Here is a 12,882-nt window from a genome sequence, read left to right as displayed (position 1 = left end):
CAGCAGACTAGGCTGAAAGAGACAAGAGACCCTGTTCTGGTCTCAGCTGCCTCGCCACCTGCTGGGCAGCCCCAGTCAAGTCCCTCTCCTCTAGAGCCTCCGTTTCCTCACTCAATGGACTCTGATGTCCCTCTGCTCTGACCATCAAAACGGCCACAGATCAGGGAGCGAGATCCTCCAGCAGGAGCTGGGAAGATGGCCTATCTCTCTGTGGCAGTTGGGAATGGGGCACGATTTGGAGCCAAGGTGGATCCACATGGATAAAGGGTCACCAAAGCTAATTAAAGATCAGTCATGGCCCTGCACCCCATGGCAGAAGACATGGCCTTCCTAGGCTTGGTGGGGTTTTTTGTTTTTGTTTTTTTCTTTAAAAAAGCTACTTAAAACCAAACAGAGTATAACTGTTTCTGCTTTCTAGGGAGGAAAGAATCATTCAAATGAGTAAGGAAATAAAGCTCTCTATTCCTTTCTTCCTCTAGCTAAGACCTGTGAGAGGAAGAGGAGAAAGACAGAAAGGTCCAAACACCTGCCGTGTTTTCTGTGGCTGAGCAGTGAGGCCTGTAGTAACTAACTGGTCTTTGCAGAGCCCAGCAGAGGGCTTCGGAGGGTCAGGTGAGCCCAGAGCAAGGACAACCAGGGGCCTAGATCATCCAGCACAATAAATTGAAGGAGTTGAGTTTCTGAGGGAACTTGGGAGGAAAGACAGATGGGAGAAAAGGGCACCAGAGTGTCATGAGGGTCACATCGGGTTGCTGATGTAACCAAATAAAACTCCTCCAAACTTCCAAAAATGTTTGCTACGCACCAAAATGCCTGCCTGTGTCTGCAGTGGTTGAGAGGGTGGCTATTTAGGAAATGGAGCTGGACAGCAAGGCCAGCCTGAGTGTGTTCGATTCCTGAGGCTGCCACAAATGAGGGGGCTTAAACAACAGAAATTTATTCTCTCACAGCTGTGGAGGACAGGGGTCCCTAGTCAAGGTGTCAGCAGAGCCATGCTCTTTCTGAAGGCTCTAGGGAAGAATCTTTCCCTCCCAGCTCTTCATTTCTTGTGGCTGCTGGCAACCCTTGGCACTCCTTGGCTGAAAGATACTCTGATCTGTTTCTGTCGCCATATGGCTTTCTTCTCTGCGTGTCTGTGTCCCTGTGGGTCCTCTCCTCTTCTTACAGGGACATCAGTTGTATAGGATCTAGGGTACCCCCAATCCGGTATGACTTTATTTTGACTAATTACATCTGGAAAGACCCGATTTCCAAATAAGTTCATATTCTGAGGTTCCAGGCGGACATGCACTTTTGGGAGGCACACTATTCAGCCCAGTTCACGAAATGAGAGGCACTATGATCCGTAAGTGGAATCCTGGGGAAAGCAGAACGACCCCAGGCCCTTCCCCCACCCCCATCCTTGCATCACATGCATGCGGGGTGTGGCCTTGCACCTGTGTAGTGGACTTTGGAGCAGGTGATTCATGCCCAGAGCTCTTTTCAGATGACTGCTGCACAGTTAATGGCTTGCACTAACCAGCTCCCATGGCCTTCCATCCAAGGGTCCTGCTGGTCCCGGGCAAAGCATCCTCTTGTTTGCAGTATGTATTAATAGTGAGTATTTGTTGTCTGTGGTCTCTGCCCTGGGCTTCCAGTTCCCTTCTCTGAGTACATAGCTCTTGGATCCCCTTTTGGAGACCTGTCCTCCTTACTCTTAGACTATATAGGGCCCCATCCAAGGCTTCCGAGCCTGGTCAATAAACATATTCAATCCCCCTGGTCACAAAGTGGATGGGCACATGCTTCAAATTAATGCAATCACAGTGTTTCCCTGAACTTGTACAGAAAAGGAGAATTCTTTCTTCTAGTTTTGAACCTGCAACCCTGCGGTTTGGACTTCTAGCAGCCACTTTGCCATTGTGAGGTCAGAACTTCCCAGAGAATGGAACTCACAGAGAAAAAGTGGAATCAAAAGATCAACAGAGAGAAATTGGGGTTTGATGTTCTCAGTAGCCCCTAGATCAAGCCTTGCCTGAAGCTCTACTATTGGTCTTTTTAGTTATCTGAGTCATTAAATTACCACCACCTCTCTTCCTTACTTTGCTTGAGCCATGAGTTTGAGTCATATTTTCTATCACTAGTATAGAAAGTTTATTAATTATAATTCACTTAGAATGGATCCACCAGACTGGGCTTTATAATTTGTTTGGTTGGAATGCTTCTTTTTGTTTATCTATGGAACAACCCAGATTAAGAAGTGGATGGCATGCCCCTGTGGAGTGTCATTGCAGGCCTCTGGTAGAGTAGAGTAGAGCCTTCATCAGATATATATTTTTTAAGTTTATTTATTTATTTGGAGAGAGAGAGGAGGGGCAGAGAAAGAGAGAGGAGAATCCCAAGTAGGCTCCACACTTCAGCACAGAGCCCTATTTGGGGTTTGAACTCACAAACTGTGAGATCATGACCTGAGCCAAAATCAAGAGCCTGATGCTTAATCGACTGAGCCACCCAGGCGCCTCATCAGATATTTTTTGAGTGCCTGTCTTGTATTTGCCTGGGAAGGGGCTTAGATTAGACTGGTGGCAGTGGAGATACAAGAGGGAGGTAAAATCAACAAAATCTGGTAGAAATGGGCCATCAGTGACATGGGAAAGGAGGTGTCCTGGCTGGGTCCTAGGCTTCCAGCTTGAGAATGGAATGGCTGCCACGTCCTGAGATGGGACACATTACAGAGGACCAGGTGTCTGGGGAGGAGGGGACTGGTGAGTTTGGTTTTGACCGTGTTAGTGTCTTATGCCTTCACAACTTCCAAGTGGGGGTGTCAGATAGGGAGTCGGACACACAAACTAGGGCTTGGAAGGGAGGCTGGGCTAGAGCTACCTGAGTGGGGGTCTCTTGTCTACAGATGCCGCTGAAGCTGGAGGTGCAGGGGAGTGGCTGGAGATGGTATAGAACGAGACACGGAGGCCTTGGGTCGGGGCCTGGTGGAGCACCAGTAGGCGGAGGGGTTCATGGCCAAAGCCATCCTCTACCTTGCTTCACTGGATGCCAGGGCTTGGCTCTGAACCACTGCTGTCCTGACTCCTGAACTTGACTCCTGAACTTGACGCCCTGGTCTGGTTCATCTGAAATAAGCTTCTTAGAGAGAGACTGGGTCTGTCTTGTGCACCACTGAGGAAAAGCCTGCTGGTGTGGCCTACCCTCTGTGTGCTCACCCCTCCTCTCTGCACCCTCTGTGCACTCACCCTGCAGGTACTCGCTGAGGACCTGTTGGCTGAGGAAGCATGTTTAGGTCTATACAGCATTAGGCTGGAAGCACCAGGGAGCTGACTCCCCTAGGAGCAACCCTTGACCCTCCTTAATAACCGCTGGGAATGGAGGGCAAATACCCCACCTGTTCTGCCTCCAGAAGTGGAGACTGGCGCACACACTCCCCCATAGGTACATGTACACACACACACACACACACACACACACACACACACACGCATTGCCTCACCTCCCTCCCCACTTCCAATAGCCCTCTCCCGTCTGGGGCTGCTGGTCATATCCCAGCCAACCAGCACACTCTCGTCCCATCTCTGCCTCTGCCTGGGGGGGATCCAGCCGAGGGCAGCTGGGTGCCCATAACGGTGCCTGACCTAGAGCCAAATGGCTTTTGAGGGTCACCAACTCCTGCATCTGCAGCACGAGGAGACGGCCCAGTGAACTTTGGTTGGAACGAGAACCATTGATCCTGTTCCTTATCCATCCCAGCCTCTGTGCCTGTGCACACACACTCAGGGTCTCTGCGTGGTCACCACCCGGTTCCTCCCCCTGATCAAAGGAGGTCAACTGAGGAAGCCAGGTCCCCAGCACCTGGGCAGCAGGCTCAGCAGCGTGAGCTCCTGCGCTCTTGGCAGTGGCCCGCAGGCCCACCCCCAGGGTGTCATGTCCACATCCTCTTATGGTGGCTCCCAAACTACGGGCAGCCCTGGCAGCATGACCTTCCAGTTGTCTCTGTGCTAACACACTGGGGCTAATCAGATGAATATGTGTTAGTGTGCCTGGCACCTGTGTGTGTATATGTTTAGCTTGTGTGTGTGTGTGTGTGTGTGTGTGTGTGTGTGTGTATACATGTACCTATGTGTTTTTGCTTCCATGTGTATTTGCGTGTGCGCGGTGGCTGCTGTCATTATGCTGCTAATGGAAATACTGCCACGGATCGCAACTCTCAATTAGCTCCTGGGGCGATCGCTGTGACAGCCAGTTACCGAACAGCAAGGCCTAAAGGAATGAATTAATTTGTAGTACACGGCAGTTAGAGTCACCGTGTTAGCAACAGACTCGACAGCCAGAGACCCCGATTAGAGAAGCCGGGACCATCGGGCACCTGCAGGTACCTGGGAGGTGTCACCCCTGTGGCCCTGACCTGGGAAGGGGATCAGAGGGACACCAAGGACCTTCAGTGAGCTCAGGGCCATGCCGCCTGTCAACTGTCTAGAGCTGTACCACCCACCCCCAGGGGAGGAAGACCCTGGCTGGCACACAGCCAGAGCAGAGGCAGGAATGCTAGGGGCTGAGAGGGATGGTGAGGCCTTGTCCTCTCTCTCTCTCTTTCTCTCTGCAAACAGGACCTTCGATGGACTCATTGGGCTGGAGTGTGGCCAGGTCTCTTCAAGGAGGCAGTCTTCCTGGGTCAGCTCAGGGAAACCCTAGGGCACCGGGGAAAGACAGGAGCCCCCCACTCCCTCCATGTGTTAGGATTCTTTCTGTTTTCATTAAAAAAAAAATTAAATGTTTATTTTTGAGAGAGAGAGAGAGAGACAGCGTGAGTGAAGGAAGGGCAGAGAGAGAGAGGGAGACACAGAATCCGAAGCAGGCTCCAGGCTCCAAGCTGTCAGCACAGAGCCGGATGTGGGGCTCGAAGCCACAAACCATGAGATCATGACCTGAGCCGAAGTTGGACACTTAACCAACTAAGCCACCCAGGTGCCCCTACCATTATCATTATTATCACAATTAGGTAGTGAAATTTTTAAAGGAACATAGAATTGTAGACAATGAAAAGACATCCTTGACCAATAGACTCCTGTGTGAGGAGATGGGAACACTGAATTTGTTTCTTGTCACTGCCTATGTATGATGTGCATTTGTCACTGTTTTTCTGCTTGGTACACCTGTTATTTTCTTCTTCGTTAATGTCTTCTTGTAGAGGTATCCTGTCTTTGTCCATAATTGAGACCTCTGGTGATTTAGAATATCCATATTGGTAACCAAGTACAAGGGGACATTGGCTATGACCGTGACGCCACTCCGTCATTCCCTCAGGCAGAATGAGGTGGCTGTGCCCACGCGGGGGTCTCCCTGACCCAAGGAGGTGTGCCTGCCCTCTGAGAGTCTTACAGAGCCGCAGGGAGGGGGGTCTGCTCCAGCCCCAAAAGGGAATCAAAACATCCCTCAACCCCGTTTTCCTCAAGTTTTACTTTCTCACCTTCCTCTTTCATTACGCCACCGAACTTTTTCAAACTTCTTCAGTAGCCTTCACCCGGCACCTCGATTTCCTCCTTCCAGTCTGGCTTCTCCTCTCCTGCTCCGCTGAACAGGATGCTACAGCATCAGCAACAACACAACCGCCACCCCCAGCTGCCCAGCAGCACTCACACCTGCTGGCCACCTCTTGCTCATCCTTTGTGACACTTCATCTCATAGGTCTATGACCTTGCCCCCTCCTGGCTCTCCTCCTTCATCCCTAATCACTCACATCTCCTTCACTGGCTCTTCTTTCCCCTCCCGCCCCCTAGATTCAGGTACTTCTTGAAGTTCTTTGTTTCCTGCCATGTCCACTTCTTCCCCCTGACGAATTGTCTCCGTCTGCCGGGGCTGCTGTAACAAAGAACATAGACTTGGGGCTTTAACAAGCAACATTTATTTCTCACAGTTCTGGAGGCTGGAAGTCCAGGATCAAGTTGACGGCAGATTCCACATCTGGTGAGGGTTCTCTTCCTGGTTTGTAGATGGCCGCCTTCTTGCTGTGTCCTCCCATGTGCAGAGAGAGGGGGGTTTTCCTCTTCTTATAAGAACATTAATCCCATCCTGAGGGCTGTTCTCTCATGACGTTATCTGACCCTAATTGCCTCCCCGAGGTTCCACTTGCACATACCATTGCTTTGGGGATTAGGACTTCAACATGCGAGTTTGGCTCGGAATACAAACATTCAGTCCATTGGATAAGTCCATTGCTCTGCTAGCCTCAAAGAGCAGCTCAAGGCAGATGACTCTATGCCCATCTCCTCCTGTTTCCCTGCTCCCAGATTGACAAAATAAGTGTATTGTCACCCACCTTTTGCAAAAATCTCTCCAAATCCAGGTTCTACACCTTCTAATCCCACCTGAACATGCAACCAGAGTCATTGTCCCAAAGTTCAGCTCTTTGTCCGTTTTCTGTTTGATAGATCTCAATGGCTTCCCTTTGCCCTTGAAGAAAATTAACACTCCTTACTATGACATTTAAGATCCCTTGTAATCTGACTGTAACTTTTCAGTCTTATTTTTATAAGACTTTGTAGTCTTATTTTTCCACTACGTATCTGCTACAGCCTTGACATCTTTTGAACCTCAAAGCACTTGCATATCTCACCACTATAAATTTGCTCAGTTTCTTTCCTTCTACCTGGAATACCCTCCCAAGCTTATAAAATATATAGTAATTATAGTAAATGGTCTATAATATCTGTGGGGTCTAGTAATCCAAGGCATGATATTAGCCAGAAACCACCCCCACACTCCCAGGTACCATCACCTTAGATCAGCCTTATGAAGTGTTTGATTTTAAAGCCCAACTTTGGTTCATGAGGTATTTCCTCATCTTACCAGAAGCAGTTTTTTTCTTTCATCCTAAATACTGTAGTGTTTTTTCCCTAAGAACAAAGACATTCTCTCACATAACCTTAGCATAATTATTAAAATCGTGTAACATCATAATTATCAAATCATTTAACATTGATACAACACCATCCTTGAATTCACAGTTGATATTCACATTACATCAATGGTCCCTTTAGTATCCTTTCTAGCTGTCTTTCCTCCTCTGTCCAGGACTCAGGACTACAGGATTACAGAGTGCATCCAACTGTCATGTTTCTTTCCATCCCTTTGATCTGTAATATTTCTTTAGCCTTTCCTTGCATTTCTTGATCTTGACATTATTTTTTAAGAGAGCAGACCAGTTATTTTGTAGTCCTTCATTCTGGGTTTGTCTGATGTGGTTTTTTTTTTTTTTCATGATTAGATGGAATGGATGCATTTGGACAGGAATTTCACAGAAACAATGTTGTGTTCTTTTCAGTGCATCATATCAGGAGGCACATGATGTTGATTTGCCCCAATATTAGTGGTATCAACTTTGAATTTGGTAAGAAGATGTCCACTAGGTTTCTCTATTGTAAAGTCACCACAGTTCCCTCTGAAATGAAGAAGTCATTTATGGGAAGATACTTCAAGGTTATGAAAATATCCTGCTCCTCCTCAGACTTTCACCATCGTTTCACCATCATTTCACTATCGTTCTAGCATTTAGTGATGATTTTCTAACTCCATCATCCCTTCTGTGTTTATTACTTGGCATTCTACTATAAGGAAAAATTATCCCTTCTTTCTCATTTACTTGTTTATCAATTTAAATCAATATGGATTGGGGGGGTTCTTATTTTATTTATTGAGCTACAATTGATTACTATTATTATTAATTTTGATGATCAAATTGTCCCAGATTTTGCCATCCCTTCAAGATGGTTTCTGTGTGTCCATTATTCTTTGGCACACATTATTGTCTGGCACAATGAGGTGTTTTGGGCTCCTCTTGTCCTTTCCTTGTTCCAGAGCTGGAATCAGATTTTTCACCAAGGAGCCTTCCAGGCCCAATTAGAGTTCATTTATCTAGAGAGCAGTGGAGGGCCTCAAAGGAACAACGGCCATGTATATGTCATTGTCACCGTGATCCAGTTGGCATGTGTTGTATTAAGCTCTCTCAGAGTATTTGTGTTTTAATAATATGTAGTAATAATAATAATAATCTTATTTATTAACCAAATTATTGTCATTTCTGACTTCTCATATTTACTTTTTTTCATTAAAGATTCAAACATACACACACACACACACACACACACACAGTGATATGAAATGTAAACTATAGACTATCATACTACAAGAATAGACATTGAAGGATTAGCAGTCTTCCTCCAGAGAACCAAATGAAGAAGCAATCTAAACCAGAGGTCAGCAAACTACAAACTACTCCTGTTTTTGTAAATAAAGTTTTTTTGCAACACAGCCATACTTGTCAGGCTACCTATTATCTATGGCCACTTTTGCCCTATTCCAGAGTAGAGTAGTTATGACAGACTTTGCAGCCCACAGTCTAAAATATTTACTATCTGGATTATTACCAAAAAAGTTGGCAAACCCCCAGTCCAGATGAACAGATGCTGAGGATCCAAACCAATAGGAAGAGGAACTAATGCCTATTAATTCCAGCTCCCACATGCGACTACTTAGAACAGCGTTGCTTCTTAGTAGCTGGGGGACGGGAGTTTGTGAAGTCAACTTGTAAAGAGAAAATCACACACAGCCCAACCCACCCTGGCAAGTCTCCTGGAAGTTGCCATGTTGGAGACTGATCAACTCTTGCTCACAAAGGCCTGCACAGACAGTGTTACCAGCATCTACAAATCTGCGTGGAGCATTTCAACAATGTATACACCGAGGTGCGTGGAACTGCACTAGGCAGTTTTCACCAGCCCCAAGACCAGAAGGATCAAATCTGCAGCGTAATCAGCTGCAATTCTGAAACCAAATCACATATGGGCTGGCAGTGTTTACAGGGAATAAATGATTAAAAACCCTAGAATAGCATTCCCCAGAAGCTCTCTCATTTGGAAAATTGCAAAAGGAAATTGAAGAGAAGTGGAAAATGTTTTGCCAACATGAAAGCTAGAGAAAAAAAAAGCCCTCTTAAACATATGTTGAAAGAGACTGTCTTTTATATCTGTATCTCTGTAAATTACCTCAATTATTAGTGAGAGTAATAAACACCATCTCACTATGAGTGATTAGAGAACGGATTTGGAAGACCATTGCAAATACGTTTGAAACTCTATGCCCTGATGAATACAGTGACGAGGCATTATTTCATACCCATTGGGCTGGCAAAATACAAGTTGGATTATAAATGATGACCAGGATTTGGGGACTTGAGAATGCTTATACATTGCTGGTGGGATTAAAGTTAATAAACACTCAGAAGAGCGATTCGGGAGTGACTAGTAAAGGTAAAACGTGCCTGCCCGGCCACCCAGCAGGTTGTCTTGTGGGTGGACACCCCAGAGCAGCGGTGCTCCAAGTGTAATCCCAGACTCCTGGGGATCTTTTGAGGTGCTTCAGGGGAACTGCAAGGTCAAAAATGTCTTCAGAATAATACTAAGAAGTCATTCGTCGGGGCGCTTGGGTGGCTCAGTTGGATAAGCGTCCGACTTCGGCTCAGATCATGATCTCACGTTCGTGGCTTCGAGCCCTGTGTCGGGGTCTGTGCTGACAGCTCAGAGCCTGGATCCTGCTTCCGATTCTGTGGATCCCTCCCTGTCTCTCTGCCCCTCTCCCGTTCATGCTCTCTCTCTCTCAAAAATAAATAAACATTTTAAAAAATTTTTTTAAAAGAGAAGTCACTTGTCTTTTCTGCTGTGTTCACATTTGCATTGGTGGTGTAAAAGCAATGGTGGCTAAAACTCTGGTGCGAATCAAGGCAGTGTCCCTAAACCATACCAGCCCTGCTTGTACTCTGTGCTGCCATGCACTTTGTAGGGAGGAAAACCGTTTTACTGAGGAGCATTCTTGATGGAGCAGTAAAATTTTTAATTTTTAAAAATCTTGACCCAGAGTCTCTGTCTTTATAATACTCCCCGTGATGAAATGGAAATTGCACATAAAGCCCTTCTGCTGAATCCTCAAGCACAGCGGTCCCCAGGGAAAGCACGTATGTGACTGAGCTCAAGGATGAACTGGCCACTTGTTCCACGGAGCACTGTTATTCCTTGAAAGAACTGCCAACAGGGGCGCCTGGGTGGCTCAGTCGGTTGAGTGTCCGATTTCGCCTCAGGTCATGATCTCACGGTCCGTGAGTTCAAGCCCCGCGTCGGGCTCTGTGCTGACAGCTCAGAGCCTGGAGCCTGTTTCAGATTCTGTGTCTCCCTCTCTCTGTGAGCCTCCCCCGTTCATGCTCTGTCTCTCTCTGTCTCAAAAATAAATAAAAACGTTTAAAAAAAAAAAAAAAAGAACTGCCAACAAACTATGGTTATTTGGGTTTTTGGATATTTGGCAGATATTTTCTCAAAACTGAAGTGAGCCTGTCACGTCAAGGAGAAACAACCGATAATATTTGTTGCCAATAATGACATCTGAACTTTCCAATTTTAGGACCCTTAGGTCTGCCACTGTGAGCATGACAGCTTCCTAATACTCAGGCTTTTGAAGATCAGAGGTGATATTAACAAGTGAAAAATTCTGAGATTGTCTAATGAAGTGTGCTAACGTCTGGAAGATCTACAGGGCTCGGTGAACCAATATTTTCCAAATGACTAGTGTATGGTGTTACAAAAATCACGAGCTAAAAATGTATGCAAAGTACAAGATAGAGCGATGCATCTTTTTTTTTTTTTAAGTTTATTTATTTTGAGAGAGAGAGAGAGTGAGAGCAGGGGTGGGGCAGAGGCAGAGGGAGAGAGAGACTCCCAAGCAGGCTCCACGCTGTCAGCACGGAGCTCAGCTCAGGGCTCCATCCCATGAACCGTGAGATCATGACCTGAGCCAAAACCAAGAGTCAGATGCTTAACCGCCTGAGCCACCCAGGCACCCCGAGATCAATGCATCTTAATGTAAGGGTACACAAAGTTCACTGAGATGGTTTCGGATTTCACATTGCAGCTGATCTTTAAGAAATAGTCACTTGTTGAGTTTTGGTTCATTATCAGGGAATATCCACAATTATCTGAACGTTACCACCCCCTTTTCCAATTATGTATTTATATGAGGCCAAGTTATCCTCCAAAATTTCCACACAAACAATATAGTTTTTGTAGATTTATAAAAATGAAGAATGTCATTCATCTTACTATATTTATCTTACTGCACTTATTTTCTATAAAAATATGGTATTTATATTGATATAATGGGTTTGTAATTATTTTAAATTAATTAATAAATAATTATTTTAAAAATTCATTTTAATCTATAAAATGTTAACTATGATACCCTATTGATAGATATAATTCCCTGAAACGAAAGCTCTTTGAGGTCCTCCGTAGTTGTTAAGACTATAAAGGAGTTCTGAGATAAAAAAGTTGAGAGGTGCTGCTTTAGAAATCACTCTTACAAGGAAAAGTATATAAGGAAGTTCACATGGCATTGCTTGAAATAGTGGGAAAACTGGAAAGAACCTGTTTTTCGGCAAGAGAATGGAGGAACTGTCCAGTGATATAATGTCATATAAATTTATTTTAATGTATTAAAATTTACATGTATTAAAAAATATGCATGGGGGGGCATCTGACTGGCTCAGTCAGTGGAGCACGTGACTCTTGATCTCGGGGTTGTGAGTTCGAGCCCCATGTTGGGCATGGAGCCTACTTAAAAAAAAAAATGCACGGGGATGATTTATATCACTTTCAAGATAAAGATTCCTCTGAGTACAAGTAAGAGAGAAAAAGATGAGAGAGCGAGGCTTAGACTATATAACGTTATAACATTTCTTAAAAACTCAAAGTTCTAAAGCAAATGAGCTAAGGTACATAAGAATTCGGGGTGCCTGGGTGGCTCAGTCGGTCGAGCGTCCAACTTCGGTTCAGGTCATGATCTCACAGTCCATGAGTTCGAGCCCCGCGTTGGGCTCTGTGCTGACAGCTCAGAGCCTGGAGCCTGTTTCAGATTCTGTGTCTCCCTCTCTCTCTGACCCTCCCCTGTTCATGCTCTCTCTCTGTCTCAAAAATAAATGTTAAAAAAAAAAGAATTTGTTTATATTGTTTTCTACAATTTTCCATATGTTTCAAATCTTTTGCAGCTGAAAACAAAGAATCTTTCTCCTTTTCAGTAAATGATTTATTTCAGAATAGAGGTGTATAATTTTGTTCGGTAGTAAGTACCAGCTGCTCTCTGCTTGCACTAAATCAGGGTTAAATGTGTACTTAAAGATTGTCAGCATAACCCGTGTTAATTCTTTCTCTGCCTGGGGAACCCTTACTTATTTGTGTGGCCTTATGATCGGAGAGAAGAATGTATAGGGGAAACTTTCACTTTCATTGTTTTTTTTTTTTAAATTAAACTCTGTAACCAGCATGGGACTCGAACTCACGACCCTGAGATCAAGTCACATGCTCTACTGACTGAGCCAGTCAGATGCTTCAGTCTGTATTGTTTTAACTTTATACTACAATTATATTTTTCAGGAAAAACAATTAAATATGTTTCCACTGGAAAATAGTAAAAAGTTGTGTCTGTATTCAATTTTAAAATAGTACTGAGAAGGGCACCTGGGTGGCTCAGTCAGTTGAGCGTCCAACTTCAGGTCACGATCTCATGGTTCATGGGTTCATGCCCCGCATCAGGCTCTGCGCTGACAGCGCAGAGATACCTGTGGGAATTTCCTGGGCACTCATTCATTCATTCATTCATTCATATTCAAGGTGCTAGGATTAAAGAGAGGAGTCTGGGTTTCCTGGGTGGTTAGTCGGTTAAGCGTCCGACTTCAGCTCAGGTCATGATCTCATGGTTTGCGAGTTTGAGCCCCATGTCAGGCTCTGTGCCGGCAGCTCAGAGCCTGGACCCTGCTTCAGATTCTATGGCTCCCTCTCTCTCTGCCCCTCCCCCACT

General features: G+C 45.4%; 1 long non-coding RNA gene across 2 annotated transcripts; it reads right to left on the bottom strand.

Moving 5' to 3' along the window:
• Window positions 1–2,553: 2,553 nt before the first annotated feature.
• LOC132670130 (uncharacterized) lies at window positions 2,554–5,632 on the bottom strand. 2 transcript variants are annotated; one of them, XR_009606461.3, is made up of 3 exons: window positions 5,456–5,632; window positions 2,863–3,120; window positions 2,554–2,726 (listed from the first exon to the last, which is right to left on the bottom strand). It is a non-coding gene; the product is annotated as an uncharacterized LOC132670130 (long non-coding RNA). The 2 variants fall into 2 exon arrangements; XR_009606462.3 differs by having other exon boundaries at window positions 2,863–3,117.
• Window positions 5,633–12,882: the final 7,250 nt, after the last annotated feature.

This window comes from Panthera onca, chromosome B3, assembly GCF_046562875.1.
Source record: "Panthera onca isolate mPanOnc1 chromosome B3, mPanOnc1 haplotype 2, whole genome shotgun sequence".
Lineage (NCBI taxonomy): Eukaryota > Metazoa > Chordata > Mammalia > Carnivora > Felidae > Panthera > Panthera onca.
The sequence above is the reverse complement of the archived record's forward strand: the minus strand, read 5'-3'. Positions and strand labels throughout refer to the sequence as shown.